Below are 20,405 nucleotides of genomic sequence, written 5' to 3' on the forward strand. Positions count from 1 at the left end.
TAACCATCTGAAGAATTTTTTGTTCTAAATATCTAATTCGTTTTAAATTAAAATTAGTCGACGAGTGAAATCCGTCATTTACTACGATAGTCAAATCTGTAATACGGAAGTCGATATTGTATTTGCAAGAGCCTAGTCCGTGGAATTGGCTTTCAACCGTACCATTCAATTGTGTGAGTTATAGACTAGAATCTGGAAGAAAGTTGGGGGTTCAAGCCGGGGAAGAATTTCAAGCTTACAATGTAAATATCTAGCATCGATTAACCCCTTCAAATATGAGTTATTTGATGTGAAATGCGAGCTCGAGTTGGAGGCAGTCATATCATCGTACTGCTTAAGCGGAAATGCTATAATGGAATTCTATGTCGAGTTCCCTGAGCCTGATAGAACTGGTCCATCTTTGACCACTAGTGTGGCTAATACGAGAATCGAAGTATAAACAAAAAGTCCTACTACACGATTGTGCGGTGGGTTCTCTGGTTTGTTATAAAGCTCCTATTATGATGTCCCTCAAGCATTAATGGGTAAACATTCTTCGATTTTAGGTATCGATTGCAACTTCGAAAACTGTTAGTCAAGGTATGAGTGTTACCTGAATCTCGACACTCGTGCACGACATTCAGTTAGTACGTTCGATTTTAACTTCGATGGTGGGATGTTCTACGGTAGAAGCACTTATACCAGGGGGCCATCAACCTACACCAGTTGGCAATCCAGTACAAATTTTACTGGGCATATGGGGAATAAAAAATTGATAACTTCTCCCTACGATCGGGTTTGGCGATGGTACATCGAACCCTTTGGTTGAAAATGAAAATAAAGATGCCACTGAGGAAGAAGATGCAGCCGAGGAAGAGGGGCAGCGGATGTTGTTGACGGATCAGAGTCATACCCCGATCCAATTCGGTAGTTAGGTCTGGATAGTTTGGAAATAACATTTTTTTTTAAAATTAGAGTAGGTTCCAATTGAGCCAGAACTTTGTGGTTCTGACGATGAACCTTCGCCCCACATGATCAACATTGACCTCTCCATCGAGGGTGGTTTAGAGTTTTGGTAGCTCCTACACAGAACCATGCAAGCTTATCGTCAAATGTCTAAGTATTGGAAGTTGGCATGGAATACCCCAACAAATATACTTTTCTCACTGCACTGAAATGGTACAACTACAAGAATGGTATGAACTATCACATCATAAAATCTTGTTCGAAAAAATTCGAGGGAAAGTACGCAATGCACGACGAGAGGTGCAAATGTACGCAATGCGCGACGAGAGGTGCAAATGGAAAATCATGGCATCTTTTTGGAAGAAGACGGGTTTCTGAATGATAAAGAAGTATTCTGATCCACATACTTGTGTTATAGCAGGTGCGCGATTCGATCACTCAATTTTCTTACATAATGTGACCTGATTGGGGTTTTCATTTTTACCAATAACATAGTTTTATATCGTACTTTGCAGGTGTAAGTCAGAATCATCCGATGCTAGATTCCGACATGATATCTGACATAATTTTACCCATGGTAAAAGCGAGTCCTAGGATTCTCGTCTCGGTGTTGATTGCCAACATCCGTAGCTAGTACGATTACACGTCATCATGTTACAAGGCACAGGTCACAAAACAAAAGACTATGGATAAGTTGCACCACAGTCGAGACAGGTCGTACAATGATTTGTGGCAATGGTGTTAGGTATTAGATTGGTATGTATCAAGTTCTGTAATCGATTTGGAAACGCACTTAGTGTACTTTGGCGATTGACTGATCATTGGGAAAAGAGTATTCCACTGATTCTTTTGGACCTTCAATTAATACAGAGAAGCTGTAACACACCTAACCCTTCTCCGTCGTCATATTAGGGTCACGGACATTACTAATCAATTAGAACATTTAATTTCATAGCAAGCAATGGTGTAAGCTAAATATTAACATCACATGATACATGAGCAATGTATGCTAATTTGATATATTCATAATCGTATCTTATACAATTCAATAACGAATCATGCCATATCATACCAATTCAGAGTAAAATTTACTTTTACAGTCCTTACTATAAGTTTACGGGACCTTAAAAATATTTTAAACATAGGTAGGAACTAATTTGAAATAATCCTAAAAGTTTAAGGTGAAATCTAAAAATGCCTAGAATTAGGGGACACACGGCCGTGTGGAATGCCCCAGACCGTGTGGCTTTCGAAGTTGGGATATACGGCTGTGTCCCAGCTCGTGTCTCCATCGGTGTAACTCATTGACTTGAGACACATGGCAGTGTGGTAGCCCGTGTGAATCTAAATGTACCATAAAACTCAAGTTTACCAATTTGTGATTTCTTGGACACTAAGCAACCAATTCATCAACCATTTAATCTATTCGAAACACATTTAAACATGCTCAAAATATGTCAAAACAACCATCTTAAATGCCTAACCAATGTGTCCTCATTGACACCACATTTTAAACATCCAACCCAAACCAACAATTCATTCATCCATCATTTAATTAATATGTCATTCATAGGTACCTCAAACAAAGTTCAATTATTCAAATAAGTAGGATAAGTAGATCCATCACTCAAACCAATTACTCATATTCAACATCAACCAAATGACAAAATATATATATTTTCTTCTAATACTAACTCAAACACATCATTCATAACTTATAGGACTACATTCATCAGAATTCACTAAAAACAAAATATCATTATTTCAAAATTGACATTCTAGGTACATTCCAAGACTTAAAAAGAAAATACATCACCAACATTGAGTACGAGATTTGTCATGGATGTTTAGTTGTATAACAACAATAAATACCTAACCTGTAGTCAAGTAAAAATTTAAACAGTAAGTAACCTATGTTTTCAAAGGATCCCCTTTACAACTATTAAACAAAAGTTTACATTTCATAACATATAAGTCATCTCTATAAAGTTACCATAATTTCCATTGAAACATATCTACAACATCATTTATATACAAATATCCTCTCATGAATTATTATACCTTACTGAAATATATAATCCACTAAATGGCATCTGGTGCCTAACGGTAGACTGTACATAAGGTTTTGCATCCAGCGCTCATCGTTTAACTTGACAAGATCATTTGTATGCCCAGCACTAGTCGAACAAGTCAACAAATTATTGCGCCTTGTGTTAGTCGGATAACCGACGATAGTTATGCCCACCAAGAATTAAATCCTTAAAACCATATTCTATAATCTAAGCAACCACAACAATAATAATGAAAATATTTTTGATCTAATTCATATACATTCGAATCTTATTCCATAGTATTCCATCCAAAATAATTAACCAGTTATATTAATGGATATAATTTGATATCAAATACGACTAAATTAATTAAATTAAATAGAGAGTTCGAGTCAAGGACCACGAACTTACCTGATTGTGGTAGCTACTAAGATCGAAGATGGTTACTCGAATACCTTTTCCTTTCCACGGTTATCAACTGATCCTCTTGCTTCTCGATCTAAAATCAATAGCTTAATTAATTTACAATTCAACCATCCAAAATATTTATACACAAGCCATCAAACTTTTAATTACATTTTCCTTATTTGCTCTCAACATTAACTTTTAATACAAATTAATCCTCAATTAAAAATCATGAAATTCAACCATTATCAACAAAATATCACGCTAACCATTTTTCCCAAAGGTTTAACACAATTCATATTTTCCATTAATTCACAAAATACTCCTTAAGTTATCATTTTCATAAATAAGTCCCTAAACTTTAAAATAATCAAGAATAATTTAATAAATAAGTCTATTAAACTCTCAAATTTAAAACCCAACAAAAATAACACCAAGAATTAAATTTCTCAACAATGGTAATTTCCACAAATATTATTAACTCTCAAAATTTCAACATAGGTAAGCTACTACATGATTTTAAGGTTTCAAAAATATAAAATTTAATTAAAAAGGACCAAAACATTCCAACCAATTTGAGCTTCAAAACTTAAACAACAATGGCCAAATGTCTCTTTCTTCCCTCACCATTTCGGCATGCAAGACCATAAAGAAGAAAAATGTTTTGTTTTATTCTTCTTTTTTTTATTAACTTCTCCACTATCTATTTCTCATCTTTATTTTATTTTGTTTATAATAGTTTAATATAACATATATATTACAGTTAACATAATATATATTACATACATATAAATATGATATGACCGTCCACTTAGTTAAACAACAAGGGTATAATAGTTTTTCAAGTCCTTTAATTATAAATTAGTTTATAGTTTAATAACCATTACACTTTTATTCTTAAGTCCTTGTACCTTAATTTAAGTTCTAATTTAATGAAATCACCTAACCAAAATTTAATTCGTCTCTAATATTACTCTGTAAATATTTAATAAAAATATTTACGAGTCCATTTTACGGAAACAAGGTTTCGATACCTCAATTTCCAAAATCATCGACTTTAGAATCGATACATCTGTACCTTGTTAACTTTCCAAATAATTAAAATGATTAGAACAAACCTCAATATAATACTGTAATATGCTTGTAAATATTAATAAATAATATTCACAAATTCTATCATCAGAAAATAACATTTTGAAACTACTATTTTCGACTCCACTGACTTTTGGATCGTTACAGAAGCTTTTTGGAACTGTAAGCATTTGGTACAGATTGACGACACCTAACTGTACGAGAGGTATGGGCGTCAGTTGTTGATGGTTATTTCCCAAGATGGTAATCAGAGGATTCTGTTAATAGCATTTGCAATAACTCCCTCTAGAAAGGTAGATGATTGTGATTTCTTCCTTAGTCATTTGCACCATCGTGTTTCCCTACAGCTCGACATATGTATCGTATCTACAAGAGACCCAGAATCTTGGCCGCTATTGAATAACCTGGTAGCCTTTGAGATCACTAGAAAGGTAGATGATTGTGATTTCTTCCTTAGTCGTTTGCACCATCGTGTTTCCCTACAGCTCGACATATGTATCGTATCTACAAGAGACCCAGAATCTTGGCCTCTATTGAATAACCTGGTAGCCTTTGAGATCACTAGAAAGGTAGATGATTGTGATTTCTTCCTTAGTCGTTTGCACCATCGCGTTTCCCTACAGCTCGACATATGTATCGTATCTACAAGAGACCCAGAATCTTGGCCGCTATTGAATAACCTGGTAGCCTTTGGGATCACACACACCATAAGTATTGTAAATAACATGTTGACTCCAACTACCATACAAAATGGCCTTCGAAAAGTGAGCGAGATCAATGCATCGACATGGATACGTAACCTCTCACCATGTCTAGCATCATGCAAAACCATATTTTGTTCATTGTTTGCATTCATGGGTATACTTTTCTCGACACGGTATGAGCTCATCCAATATTATTTTCATGAAATGTTGGATAACTTACACGCCATCAACAACGCCGGTGCGGAATACCTCGCCAACATACCCTTTAAACAGTGGACACAATCGTATGATGGGGGTCTACTGTATGGGCACATGACAATGAACCTAGCAGAATGCATCAATTTCATACTGAAGGGGATGCATTATTTGTCAATAACATTGATTGTCAAAGAAACATATTTTCGCCTGGCTACTTTATTTTGAAAGCGAGCTGTGGCATATGTTGGACAGATATCGAACGGTCATGTTTGGTATGAGGATGTCATGAAAGAAATTAAACAAAATGCAGAGAGAGCAAACACTATGTATGTAGTGTGTCACTCGCGTCCAAACTTGAGATTTCGGGTCACGGAGTATGTTAGGCTTGGCCAAGACATGTCAGAGAGATCATATAATATTAACCTACCAGAAGAGACTTGCGATTGTGGGAGATTTCAGGCACTTCGATTCTCATGCGCACATGTAATTATCGCATGTGCGAATGTACGAATTGAGTACACACATTATATTAACGATGTGTACAGATTGGAACACATGCACAATGTATGAATATTTGAATTTCCACCCGTCCCAAATGAGAGTATGTAGCCGCCAGTCTCCAGCACTTCGTTCGAGTTGGCCCTGAATAGAACTTGCATCGCATCCCAAAAGGTCATCCGATTTCTACTCGAATATGTACCAATATGGATGTTTGGGAAAGAGGCAATCAACAAAGGTTATACGGGTACTATAGAAACCCAGGGCATACGAATGCAACATGTTTCATATTGAGGCGTACATTGAAGCCTCAACGTTGCTAACATTCTTTTTTTTTTTACAAAAATTGATTATAATGTTTTTTTTTATTTACAAAATTTGTTCATTTATTTTTCTTGTACTTATTTATATTTCCCACCATCTACTAATATTAATATAGTAGGAAAATTACTAATAGTACCAATTACAAATTCTCTGGCGATTGAACTTTTACCATTTTTATTATTTAGTTTTTGTACTTTAACTAATCACTAGTTCGAAAAAAGTACCTATTCAAAGTTACATATTTCATATCAAATACTCGTATATGGAAAATTATGTACAATTTACATTATATTTTAACAAAGACAAATTCGAGTTGCAACATAAATATAAAAAAATGATAATTTTTTATTGATATGATTCATATTTGCATCACAAAAAGTAATTGAAAAATATATTATTGGTGTCGTCAGGCCGAATGTGTGCCACAGGGTGGTGGCTGACGGTTGTGGGTAGGATTTTTGCATACAAGTTGTATTATTGTCCAAGGCCCAAAATCATTTACACAAACCAAATACTAAAACTAAATACATTTAACCCAAATAACTCAAACTACAAGCCCATTAACCTAAACCCAAGCCCAACTACAATATAGCCCAAGGGAGAAACCCTAAGCAGTTAGCAGCAGACAGCACCGCATGCCCCACGTTCTGTAGCCTCCACATCGCCCACGTTCAGCCCTCCGCGCGCACGACGCACCTCTTTCATGTTTTCCATGTACCTACAACGAACCACTAATGGAAAATAATGGCAGAAAATACGACGAGAATGAAATGAGAGTTTTTTTGTTTTGTTTGTTATTTTTCGGCTATATAAAGCCAAATAAAATTTGTAAAAGGGGGGAAGAAAAAAAATTTGTATCAAGAATTTCAGAAATATGGAAAAAACAAAGAATCAAAGATAATTTTGAAGGTGATCAGTTTATTCCGTTTTTCCTTTTCTTCTTACTGTTTTGTTTCTTTTTTTAATTTTCTTCCTTGTTTTTAAAATAAATAAACGAAGTAAAGAGAAAGAGGGGAGATTCTTACCAACGGTGGCGCGCCGTTGACATCTTTGCTTCGCTTCGTTCCAATCGAAGTTGAAAGGGGGGAACTTCAGCGTGAGGAGCAAAGAAGAGGATGAAGCAACCCCTGCGGCTGCTGCTGCTGCAAATGGAATGAGTTTTAATTAGGGTTTGAAATTGGATTTAAGCATTGATGGGTTATTTACATTTTTAATCCTTTTCATTTTTCCATCATTTCAAAACCATGGTTTTTGTTTTTAAATTTTTCTATGAAATATTGAAATTGTTTTATTTTAATCCCATTTAAATGCAGTGTTTGAGAGGTTTAGGTGAATTTCCCTTTTGGGTCCTCCTCCTATTGAGCGCATTTTAATTTGCGCCTTTTTGATGTTTTCTATCTTTAAATTCGGTCCTTAAACTCTGTTTATTTTCAATTTAATCCTTAATCAGTCGTTTTAGGTTTTTTAGTTTTTTAATATTATTAATATTGTTATTGCATCATTATTATTACTATTATTATAATTGTTATGACCACGTTTTTTATTCCAAGTTTCTATATGTGATAGCCCGAAATAGGGCCTAATCGGAATAGTGGTTTTGTAACCATAAATCCGAAGTGAAATAGTTTAATTTTATAAATTTTTATTAGTTACTGATTGATTGAAATATTGTGTGAAAATATGGATAGGAAATTTTAATACTTTAGTGCTTAATTGAATTTTTAGGACTAAATTGAGAAAAATGCAAAGTGTGTCTAATTAGTGATTAAATGACTTAATTGAATTATTGCATGAAATTGGAAGTGTTTATGTGGCAATTAGACCATAAATTAGTGTTATGGACACAAAAGGGTATTTCTAGAAAATATATCTAAGTAATGGGTCAAGGGCATTTTTGTCCAAATTGGGTAAAAGACAAAATAAAGAGAAAATAAGTGTCCATCTTCTTCAAAAAAATCAGAAGCTTGCTGCCGAAAGTTTCAGGTTACCATAGTTAAGGGTTTTGATTTTCCTAAGCTCAATTGTAAGTGATTTCTTGCCCCGTTTTTAATTATTTTCGTATTTTTATGCTTATTGAAGCTTGAATTTCATGTTTCTACCATTTAATTTAAATGAAATTAAAGTTTAAAAATTGACCCATTCATGATATAATTGTAAATTGATTAGTGATGTTAGATAATGAATGTTTGAAGTGTTAATTACAAGTTTTACTAGATGAATTTCAATGAAAAATGTTGAAAAAGGGCTAAATTGTGAAAGATGGTAAAGTGTGCATAAAGTTGTGATTTTGTGAAATTGAGGCCCGTTATGAGCATGAAATATGATTTAGTGAAGTTTGAAATTTAAGAATTTAGAGAATTTTATTTTTACGAGCTTAGGGACAAAAGTGGAATTTTTGAAAAGTTATGGGGAAAAATGTAAATGTGTCAAAATGTTGTGTATGAATTGTATTTGAATGGAATATTGATAAAATGTATTAAATTGTGTTAATATAGATCAAGAAAGAAGAAATAGTGCAAGTGATCGGGGAAAAGAGAAAGTTATCGACTAAATTACAAAAATAGTCGTTTTGCATCCGAGGTAAGTTATATGTAAATAATAGTTATATTTGTATAAATTGTGAATTATATTTGATATGTGAATTAATATTGAATGTGGAAGGAAAGTTGTTCATGAATTATTCAAGTGATAAAGTGTTGAAAATAAAGTGTTAAGTGTAAATTCCCGGTTGAACTTAGGAATAGAATTGGATACAAGTGACATGTCACTAGAGACCAGTGTTACAGTGTTACAGTGAGTCCCGGGTGCTGGGTGATCTAGCATGTGTTGCAGACACCTGACAGCTTGTGTGAGCAGACCCGTGGACATTTCCAGTGTTATTGATCAGTGGTAGCTTCGGCTACATTTCAGTGGTAGCTTTGGCTACATCCAGTGGTAGCTTCGGCTACATATCAGTGGTAGCTTCGGCTACATATCAGTGTGGCACTTATTTGCTAAATCTCTACGTATCCGTGTATATTCCAAGTGTTCAACGGGATTAATAATGAATTAAAGTGAATATGAAATGTTAAGTGTGAAAATGTATATGCAAGTGAATTGGTAAGATTGTGTATGTGTAAGTGATTGAAATTGCTAAGAAATATTTTGATTAGTTATATGTTAAAAGTGTTAATTATTAATTGAGTAATTATTGTTTACATGTAACTTACTAAGCTATTTATAGCTTACACATCTCTTTCTTTCCTTTGTTTTATAGTGATTAAACTTGATCGAATAGTGGACCGTCGGAGCTCGTATCACACTATCATAACCATCTCGGTATTATGTGCTTTTCAAAATGTTTAAACTATGGCATGTATAGAGTCTTAATCATTTTGACCATGTCCAAATGATATGGCTAATGTTAGCTATTGAAGTAGTTATTAAAGAATATGTTTTGGAGTTATGTATGTTTAAATGGTAACTAATTCAAAGAAGCAGTTTCTTTGACAGCAGCAGTGACGTGAATGTGAAAAATCACCATAAATAGTAGAAATGGAATTAGAGGGTGAATGATATATAGAATTAAAGCTTATCAAGTCTATTTTTACATGAAAGAAACGGTGTAGGCAAAGGAATTTTATATTTTGAGATATTTAAATTTTAGTGAGACAGGGTCAGAATGGTTTTTGAAGTCCCCTGTTCTAACTTTAGAAAATCATTATAAATTGTACAGAAATAATTATAGGTCATAATTTATATGTTTAGATTCCTTAGTGAGTCTATTTTCAAAATAAATTAATGGTAACCTTATATGAATTCTGTACAATTAGATATTTGATTTTTAGCGCCAAGAGGTCAGATCTGTCGAGCTGTGAAACAGGGGATACTTTAATGAATAAACTGTACTAATGTGCTAAGTCAAAAATTCTGAAACTTTTATGGTAAGTAGGAATATGAGTCTAGTTTCACGGAAAATTTACGGATTTAAATTTTGAGTTTCGTAACTCAAGTTATAATTAAATTAGTGACAGTTGCGCAGGTGGACAGTGTTGTTATGAACAGTGAATTTAATTTTAAAAGCAAATTTTTATGCTCCGAATCGGTAAGTTAAATTGGATGACATCTCGTACTCGATTCCGGAGACGGTCTCGGGTAAGGGGTGTTACATTTAGTGGTATCAGAGCTACGGTTTAGTCGATTCTCGGACTAACGTAGCGAGTGTAATAGACTATCTATACATGCCATAATTGAATAATGATAGTGTGACGACTCCTGACATCTTAAAATGTTTTTTTTATAGTAATGGATTCTAACCGAGATACAGCTGATGATGCTCAAAGTAATGTGCCTGTTGAAAGTCGATTCGAGACTCAGGGTCAAGGAGATGAGGCTCGAGAAGCTTTTCTCCAAATGATGAACAATTGGTACACTGAGTTTGTTAGAACTAATCCTAATGCTCAACCTCCTCCGCCCCCTCCTATTCCTCAAGCTGTTCCCATAGCTCCTCAACAAACTGAAGTGTTAAAATTGTCAAAGCCTCCAGTGGACAAAATTCGAAAGTATAGAGCCGAAGAGTTCCGAGCTAATGTAAATGATGATCCTGAAAGAGCAGAGTTCTGGCTTGATAATACTATCAGAGTGTTGGATGAATTATCTTGTACTCCAGAAGAAAGTCTCAAATGTGCTATCTCATTGCTGAGGGATTCGGCTTATAATTGGTGGAAAACTTTAGTGTCAGTGGTGCCTAAAGAGAAAGTTACATGGGACTTCTTTCAAGAAGAATTCCGGAAGAAGTATGTGAGTCAGCGTTTCATTGATCAAAAGAGAAAAGAGTTTCTTGAATTGAAACAAGGGCGCATGACGGTAGCCGAATATGAGCGAGAATTTGTCAAATTAAGCAAGTATGCCCAAGAGTGTGTAGCTAATGAAGCTACATTGTGTAAAAGGTTTGAAGATGGATTAAACGAGGATATCCGATTGCTAGTGGGAATTCTTGAAATTAAAGAGTTAGTGGTACTAGTTGAAAGAGCTATCAAGGCTGAAGAATTGAGCAAAGAGAAAAGAAAGGTGGAAAGTGAAGCAAGAGATGAAAGAAAAAGATCAATGGGCAAGCCATTTCAGTCTCAAGCGAAGAAGTTTAAAGAAATGAATACTCGATCGAATGTTTCTAGTGTGAATTTTCAAAGAGATCGAGGAAGACAATATTCAGGTTCTAAAGCTCAGGCAACTTCTATGGCAAGTACAGGTAGTGTTAAACCTACTAGACCGGAATGTCAACATTGTGGAAAACGACATTTGGGGGAATGTTATTTAATCAGCCGAGCTTGTTTTAAATGTGGATCTCAAGATCATTTTGTGAAAGATTGTCCGGAAAGAGAAGAGATAGAAAAGTTTCAGAATGTGAGATCGAGCAGTGTGACTACTAGAGGAAGACCACAGAGAAATGTGGGGATTGGAACTAGTGGTAGAGGCGTAACAAAAGACACGACTGTAAGATCTGAAGTGGGAGCTCCAGCAAGAGCTTATGCCATCCGAGCTAGAGAGGAAGCATCTTCTCCTGATGTGATCACTGGTATATTTTCTCTTTACGACACTAAAGTTCTTGCATTGATTGATCCTGGTTCTACTCACTCGTATGTATGCATGAATTTAGTGTCTGATAAGAATTTGTGTGTTGAATTGACTGAGTATGTGGTTAAAGTGTCGAATCCTTTAGGCAAGCATATGATAGTTGATAAAATATGCAAAAATTGTCCTTTGATTATACAAGGTCAGTGTTTCCCTGCCAACTTAATGTTGTTGCCATTTGATGAATTTGATGTTATTTTGGGAATGGATTGGTTGACATTACATAAGGCCAAGATAGATTGCAGTCAGAAAATTCTTGAGTTGAAGTGTGGTAGTGGTACAGTTCTTCGGATTGAAACAGATAAGTCAAATGTGATGCCAATTGTGATTTCTGCCATGTCTGCTCAGAAATGTTTGAAAAATGGTTGTGAAGCATATCTTGCTTATGTGTTGAACACAAAAGTGTCTGAAATAAAGATCGAATCAGTGCCAGTGGTATGTGAATATGTAGATGTGTTCCCAGAAGAGTTGCCAGGTTTGCCTCCGATTAGAGAAGTAGAGTTTGGTATTGAAGTAATGCCAGGTACTGCTCCAATATCGATTGCTCCCTACAGAATGGCACCAACTGAATTAAAAGAATTAAAAGTGCAATTACAAGAGCTGACAGATAAAGGATTTGTTAGACCAAGTTACTCTCCGTGGGGTGCTCCCGTGCTATTTGTGAAGAAAAAGGATGGGACATTGAGATTGTGTATTGATTATCGTCAACTTAACAAAGTGACAGTGAAGAATAAGTATCCATTACCCCGAATAGATGACTTGTTTGATCAGTTAAAGGATGCCACAGTGTTTTCCAAAATTGATTTGAGATCCGGATATTATCAATTGAGGGTTAAAGAGTCAGATGTGCCAAAGACTGCTTTCAGAACCCGATATGGCCACTATGAATTTCTTGTAATGCCTTTTGGTCTGACTAATGCTCCAGCTATTTTTATGGATTTGATGAATCGAATTTTCCGGCCCTATTTGGATAAATTTGTTGTGGTGTTTATAGATGATATTCTTATTTATTCCCGAAGTGAAGCCGAGCATGCTGAACATTTAAGAATTGTGCTACAAACGCTGCGAGAAAAGAAATTGTTTGCTAAATTTAGCAAAAGTGAATTTTGGCTTAGTGAAGTTGGATTTTTGGGGCATATTGTCTCGGGAGATGGCATTCGAGTGGATCCGAATAAGATATCGGCAATAGTTGAGTGGAAGCCTCCAAGAAATGTATCTGAAGTTAGGAGTTTTCTGGGCTTAGCCGGATATTATCGTCGATTTGTAGAAGGTTTTTCGATGATAGCTTCATCGATGACAAAATTGTTGCAAAAAGATGTTAAGTTCGAATGGACCGAGGAGTGTCAACAAAGTTTTGAGAAATTAAAGAAGTGTTTAACTGAGGCACCAGTGTTAGTGCAACCTGAGTCAGGAAAGGAATTTGTTGTTTATAGTGACGCGTCACTAAATGGGCTTGGATGTGTATTGATGCAAGAAGGAAAGGTGATAGCGTATGCTTCTCGACAATTGAAACCGCATGAACGAAATTATCCTACCCATGATTTAGAGTTGGTTGCTATTGTCTTTGCTTTGAAGATTTGGCGTCATTATTTATATGGTGAGAAATGTCATGTTTTTACAGATCATAAAAGTTTGAAATATGTTATGACACAAAAAGATCTGAATTTGCGGCAAAGAAGATGGTTGGAATTGTTGAAAGATTATGAACTTGTGATAGATTATCATCCGGGAAAAGCTAATATAGTTGCTGATGCTTTGAGCAGAAAGTCTCTCTTTGCTTTGAGAGCTTTGAATACGAGATTAACATTGACTGAAGATGGATCATTGTTTGCAGAGTTAAAAGCTAGACCATTGTTTCTTCAAGAAATTTGTGAGGCTCAGAAAGTGGATAATGAATTGCAAAGAAGAAAGACTCAGTGTGCAGTGGACAATAATTCTGATTTTCAGATTGATTCAGATGGATGTTTAATGTTTCGTGATAGAATATGTGTTCCGAAAAATGTTGATTTAATTCAGAAAATTTTGCAAGAAGCACATGATAGTCATTTGGCAGTTCACCCCGGTAGTGTAAAAATGTACAATGATTTGAAGAAATTTTATTGGTGGTCGGGTATGAAACGGGATATCTCCGAGTATGTGACAAAGTGTTTAGTGTGCCAACAAGTAAAAGCTGAACACCAAGTACCTTCAGGATTACTTCAACCTATTATGGTGCCCGAGTGGAAATGGGATAGAATTACTATGGATTTTGTTTCTGGATTGCCATTGTCACCGAAAAAGAAAGACTCAATTTGGGTTATAGTTGATCGATTGACTAAGTCGGCTCATTTCATTCCTGTGCGAATGAGTTTTTCACTTGATAAGTTAGCTGAATTGTATATTGCTGAGATAGTCCGATTACATGGTGTACCTATGTCTATTATATCTGATAGAGATCCACGATTTACTTCAAGGTTTTGGAAGAAATTACAAGAGGCATTGGGTAATAAATTGAATTTTAGTACAGCATTCCATCCCCAAACCGATGGACAGTCTGAAAGAGTAATTCAAATACTCGAAGACATGTTGAGATGTTGTGTTTTGGAATTTGAAGGTAATTGGGAAAGATATTTACCTTTGGTGGAATTTGCTTATAATAATAGTTATCAGTCAAGCATAAAAATGGCACCTTATGAAGCGTTGTATGGACGAAAGTGTCGGACTCCATTATATTGGACTGAACTTAATGAAAATCAGTTACATGGAGTCGATTTGGTAAAAGAAACCGAAGACAAAGTGAAGATAATTCGTGATTGTTTGAAAGCTGCATCGGATCGACAGAAGTCGTATGCGGACTTGAAAAGAAAAGAGATTGAGTTTCAAGTGGGAGATAAAGTATTTTTGAAAGTGTCTCCATGGAAGAAAATTTTGAGATTTGGCCGTAAAGGCAAATTAAGTCCAAGATTTATTGGTCCGTATGAAGTGATAGAAAGAATTGGTCCAGTGGCTTATCGATTGTCTTTACCACCGGAATTGGAAAGAATTCATAATGTGTTTCATGTTTCTATGTTGAGGCGATATCGATCGGACCCATCACATGTGATTTCACCGACTGAAGTGGAAATTCGATCGGATATGACATACGAAGAAGAACCGATTCGAATCTTGGCACGAGAAGTGAAACAGTTGAGAAACAAAGAAATTGCTTTAGTGAAAGTGTTATGGCAACGACATGGGGTAGAAGAGGCAACATGGGAAACCGAGGAGGCTATGAGGAAACAGTATCCCAACTTATTCACTGGTAAGATTTTCGGGGACGAAAATCCCTAAGGGGGGAGAATTGTGATAGCCCGAAATAGGGCCTAATCGGAATAGTGGTTTTGTAACCACAAATCCGAAGTGAAATAGTTTAATTTTATAAATTTTTATTAGTTACTGATTGATTGAAATATTGTGTGAAAATATGGATAGGAAATTTTAATACTTTAGTGCTTAATTGAATTTTTAGGACTAAATTGAGAAAAATGCAAAGTGTGTCTAATTAGTGATTAAATGACTTAATTGAATTATTGCATGAAATTGGAAGTGTTTATGTGGCAATTAGACCATAAATTAGTGTTATGGACACAAAAGGGTATTTCTAGAAAAAATATCTAAGTAATGGGTCAAGGGCATTTTTGTCCAAATTGGGTAAAAGACAAAATAAAGAGAAAATAAGTGTCCATCTTCTTCAAAAAATCAGAAGCTTGCTGCCGAAAGTTTCAGGTTACCATAGTTAAGGGTTTTGATTTTCCTAAGCTCAATTGTAAGTGATTTCTTGCCCCGTTTTTAATTATTTTCGTATTTTTATGCTTATTGAAGCTTGAATTTCATGTTTCTACCATTTAATTTAAATGAAATTAAAGTTTAAAAATTGACCCATTCATGATATAATTGTAAATTGATTAGTGATGTTAGATAATGAATGTTTGAAGTGTTAATTACAAGTTTTACTAGATGAATTTCAATGAAAAATGTTGAAAAAGGGCTAAATTGTGAAAGATGGTAAAGTGTGCATAAAGTTGTGATTTTGTGAAATTGAGGCCCGTTATGAGAATGAAATATGATTTAGTGAAGGTTGAAATTTAAGAATTTAGAGAATTTTATTTTTACGAGCTTAGGGACAAAAGTGGAATTTTTGAAAAGTTATGGGGAAAAATGTAAATGTGTCAAAATGTTGTGTATGAATTGTATTTGAATGGAATATTGATAAAATGTATTAAATTGTGTTAATATAGATCAAGAAAGAAGAAATAGTGCAAGTGATCGGGGAAAAGAGAAAGTTATCGACTATATTACAAAAATAGTCGTTTTGCATCCGAGGTAAGTTATATGTAAATAATAGTTATATTTGTATAAATTGTGAATTATATTTGATATGTGAATTAATATTGAATGTGGAAGGAAAGTTGTTCATGAATTATTCAAGTGATAAAGTGTTGAAAATAAAGTGTTAAGTGTAAATTCCCGGTTGAACTTAGGAATAGAATTGGATACAAGTGACATGTCACTAGAGACCAGTGTTACAGTGTTACAGTGAGTCCCGGGTGCTGGGTGATCTAGCATGTGTTGCAGACACCTGACAGCTTGTGTGAGCAGACCCGTGGACATTTCCAGTGTTATTGATCAGTGGTAGCTTCGGCTACATTTCAGTGGTAGCTTTGGCTACATCCAGTGGTAGCTTTGGCTACATCCAGTGGTAGCTTCGGCTACATATCAGTGGTAGCTTCGGCTACATATCAGTGTGGCACTTATGTGCTAAATCTCTACGTATCCGTGTATATTCCAAGTGTTCAACGGGATTAATAATGAATTAAAGTGAATATGAAATGTTAAGTGTGAAAATGTATGTGCAAGTGAATTGGTAAGATTGTGTATGTGTAAGTGATTGAAATTGCTAAGAAATATTTTGATTAGTTATATGTTAAAAGTGTTAATTATTAATTGAGTAATTATTGTTTACATGTAACTTACTAAGCTATTTATAGCTTACACATCTCTTTCTTTCCTTTGTTTTATAGTGATTTGAACTTGATCGAATAGTGGACCGTCGGAGCTCGTATCACACTATCATAACCATCTCGGTATTATGTGCTTTTCAAAATGTTTAAACTATGGCATGTATAGAGTCTTAATCATTTTGACCATGTCCAAATGATATGGCTAATGTTAGCTATTGAAGTAGTTATTAAAGAATATGTTTTGGAGTTATGTATGTTTAAATGGTAACTAATTCAAAGAAGCAGTTTCTTTGACAGCAGCAGTGACGTGAATGTGAAAAATCACCATAAATAGTAGAAATGGAATTAGAGGGTGAATGATATATAGAATTAAAGCTTATCAAGTCTATTTTTACATGAAAGAAACGGTGTAGGCAAAGGAATTTTATATTTTGAGATATTTAAATTTTAGTGAGACAGGGTCAGAATGGTTTTTGAAGTCCCCTGTTCTAACTTTAGAAAATCATTATAAATTGTACAGAAATAATTATAGGTCATAATTTATATGTTTAGATTCCTTAGTGAGTCTATTTTCAAAATAAATTAATGGTAACCTTATATGAATTCTGTACAATTAGATATTTGATTTTAGCGCCAAGAGGTCAGATCTGTCGAGCTGTGAAACAGGGGATACTTTAATGAATAAACTGTACTAATGTGCTAAGTAAAAAATTCTGAAACTTTTATGGTAAGTAGGAATATGAGTCTAGTTTCACGGAAAATTTACGGATTTAAATTTTGAGTTTCGTAACTCAAGTTATAATTAAATTAGTGACAGTTGCGCAGGTGGACAGTGTTGTTATGAACAGTGAATTTAATTTTAAAAGCAAATTTTTATGCTCCGAATCGGTAAGTTAAATTGGATGACATCTCGTACTCGATTCCGGAGACGGTCTCGGGTAAGGGGTGTTACACTATACATATACACGCATATTTTTTTAATTTAATATATATGCCTATATTTTTTAGATTTTATAAATACATGTACATATTTTATACATATATATTTATTTTATTTTCATAACTTTTATATACACATATATATACATTTATATTTTATAATACATGTGCTTTTTCCTTATTTTATAATCCATGCACATATACATGCATTTTTTTATAATATATATATACATACTTTTTTAAAAAAATTATTTATAAGTTTTTTTTTGTTTTATATATTTCATTTTTTTATTTTTTTTATTTTTATATGTGAATACTTATATGTATGTATTTTAATATATGCATACACATATTTTCAAAATTTACTTATATATTCACTTATATATCATCCTTATATATATATTTTGTAAATACATATACATGTATAATTTAAATTAAAGTATTTGTTTCATATTATACATTAATTTTTTAACATCCCTTTTGAAAATATATATCTTGGTTTCGTCAAAACATTAAAATCATTTTCTTTTGATTCAAAGGTTTTTAAAATAATGCAATATTCGATATTCGAGATTTTCGAGGAAATTAAGCCCTAACGTATTGGGTTCTGATTTTCTTTATTAATCCTAAATAACCGAGATTATTCTTTATTCAAAATGCATAAGTATAAAAATCATTTTCAGGAACTTAACTTGTTGTGTCCTAATGTATTGGGCATGACATATTACTTTCTCGAAAAGAAGATTTTCTTATAAAATAAAAGCGATATTCAAAGTTTAGGGATTTTGAGAAATTGTACCCTAACGTATTGGGTCTCGATTTCTTCGTCTGACTTAAACAATTGATTATCCTTTTCAGATTTCATCATTTGAGTTTTTTTAAAAATCTTTTTAACCTTCGACACTAAGACATTAAACAATCAATTTGGTACCGATTTTGGGCGTTACGAGGGTGCTAACCCTTCCTCGTGCGTAATTGACTCCCGAACTTGTTTTCTCAAATTTCGCAGACCAAAATCGTTTTTAAGGTGAGCTGATCACACCTCAATAAAGGATCGGTGGCAACTCCAGTTTTTTTTTGTTTTTAAAGTCGACAACCAAATTTTTGTTTTCAAAAAATGGTTTCGACAGTGATCATCATCCTTATCTTATTCGTCTTCACCTTGAACCTTGTACTCATCTTCATCTTCGCCCTTGTCTTCATTTTCATCTCTACCCCCATCTTCGTCTTTATCTTCGTCTCCATGATATTCATTTGTGCTTAAGTGCGGTGTCATCTTAGCCTCCTATTGTGTGTCCTCTACTCCACGAGAAGGTGGTTGCAGCGATGACCCACCTCGATAAGACAACAAAGCGGTGGATGTTTGTGACACTATCAACGAATAACCGTATGATATCGTAAAACTCGGATACGCCAACATTAATAATGACATTGATGTCACTATTTGACACGACCCTGCCCTGGAAACATTTCTTGGCTAGACTCACGAGCGAGGCTCGTTATTCTCACAAGCTCGTCCCAGCTCAATTTGGGCGGATTCTAGCTTATGGAGCTAGAATGCAATTTATTAAGTTTGCATTTAGATGATGGAATAAATAAGTTGCTGATTAGTTAATTAAATAAGTTAATTAATTTGTTTAAAAATCTGGACATTTTTATTTTAATGTGTCTTAGTTTATTACCTATTAAATAGATGTCTAATAGTTAATTAAGTGTGTCTAAATTTAAGACAAATTTAATTCATGTTGTTAATTAATTTTTCCAGACGAATTTAATGTGCAGGATATTGTGTACTTTGGACGAATTTAATGCTGTTAATTAATGTGTTTTGCTGCTGTTGTTTAATGCTGCTGTTGTTTAAATGCAGAATGTTAAACATGTCATGTTTCAACCGAATTAATGTGTGAGATTTAAGCTAAGTAAATTTGTTGAATTTGCTAGGACAATGTACATGGACGGCAAAGAAGAGGTGGACAACATCATGCATAATTTGTGGAACAAATTAAGGAAGCATTTGACCAACATCATGCATAATTCATGGAAGAATTTGAGGAAGCATTTGACCAACATCATGCATAATTCATGGAAGAATTTGAGGAAGCATTTGGCCAACATCATGCATAATTCATGGAAGAATTTGAGGAAGCATTTGACCAACATCATGCATAATTCATGGAAGAATTTAAGGAAGCATTTGGCCAACATCATGCATAATTTAAGGAACAAATTGAGGAAGCACCATGGCCGAATTTGGCTTCCAATTTTACCCATTCGGCTACCCTTTTGTTTTGCCTATAAATATGTGTTAAATTTCATTGTAAGGGGAGAAGAACCTTGAATTAATGTTTTTACATTTGTGAGATTGTTTACAACTCTCATTGTTCTCCAAAGACTCGTTTGACTTATCAAGTAACCCTTGTGGCGTCAACCCATTCTTCTTATCCGAACTTATCACTTTGCATCCAAAGTGTGGCGTTCAAGTTATACCGAGGTTCCTATCATCTTGATAGTGGGTCAAGGTTCCATTTTATTCGTTTTCCATCTATACAACATTTAACCTTTCCTAAGTATTCGTATAAGTCCTGGGTTAACACACTTATATTGTGTTGGTTCAACTTGAATACTTGGTTTTCATTCACCTATCATCCTCAATACACTTC

At 34.2% G+C, this 20,405-nt stretch overlaps 1 long non-coding RNA gene across 1 annotated transcript; it reads right to left on the reverse strand.

Moving 5' to 3' along the window:
- Positions 1–6,544: 6,544 nt before the first annotated feature.
- LOC121219394 (uncharacterized) lies at positions 6,545–7,441 on the reverse strand. Its single transcript, XR_005916126.1, has 2 exons — positions 7,243–7,441; positions 6,545–6,935 (listed from the first exon to the last, which is right to left on the reverse strand). It is a non-coding gene; the product is annotated as an uncharacterized lncRNA (long non-coding RNA).
- Positions 7,442–20,405: the final 12,964 nt, after the last annotated feature.

Source organism: Gossypium hirsutum, chromosome D07 (assembly GCF_007990345.1).
Source record: "Gossypium hirsutum isolate 1008001.06 chromosome D07, Gossypium_hirsutum_v2.1, whole genome shotgun sequence".
NCBI lineage: Eukaryota > Viridiplantae > Streptophyta > Magnoliopsida > Malvales > Malvaceae > Gossypium > Gossypium hirsutum.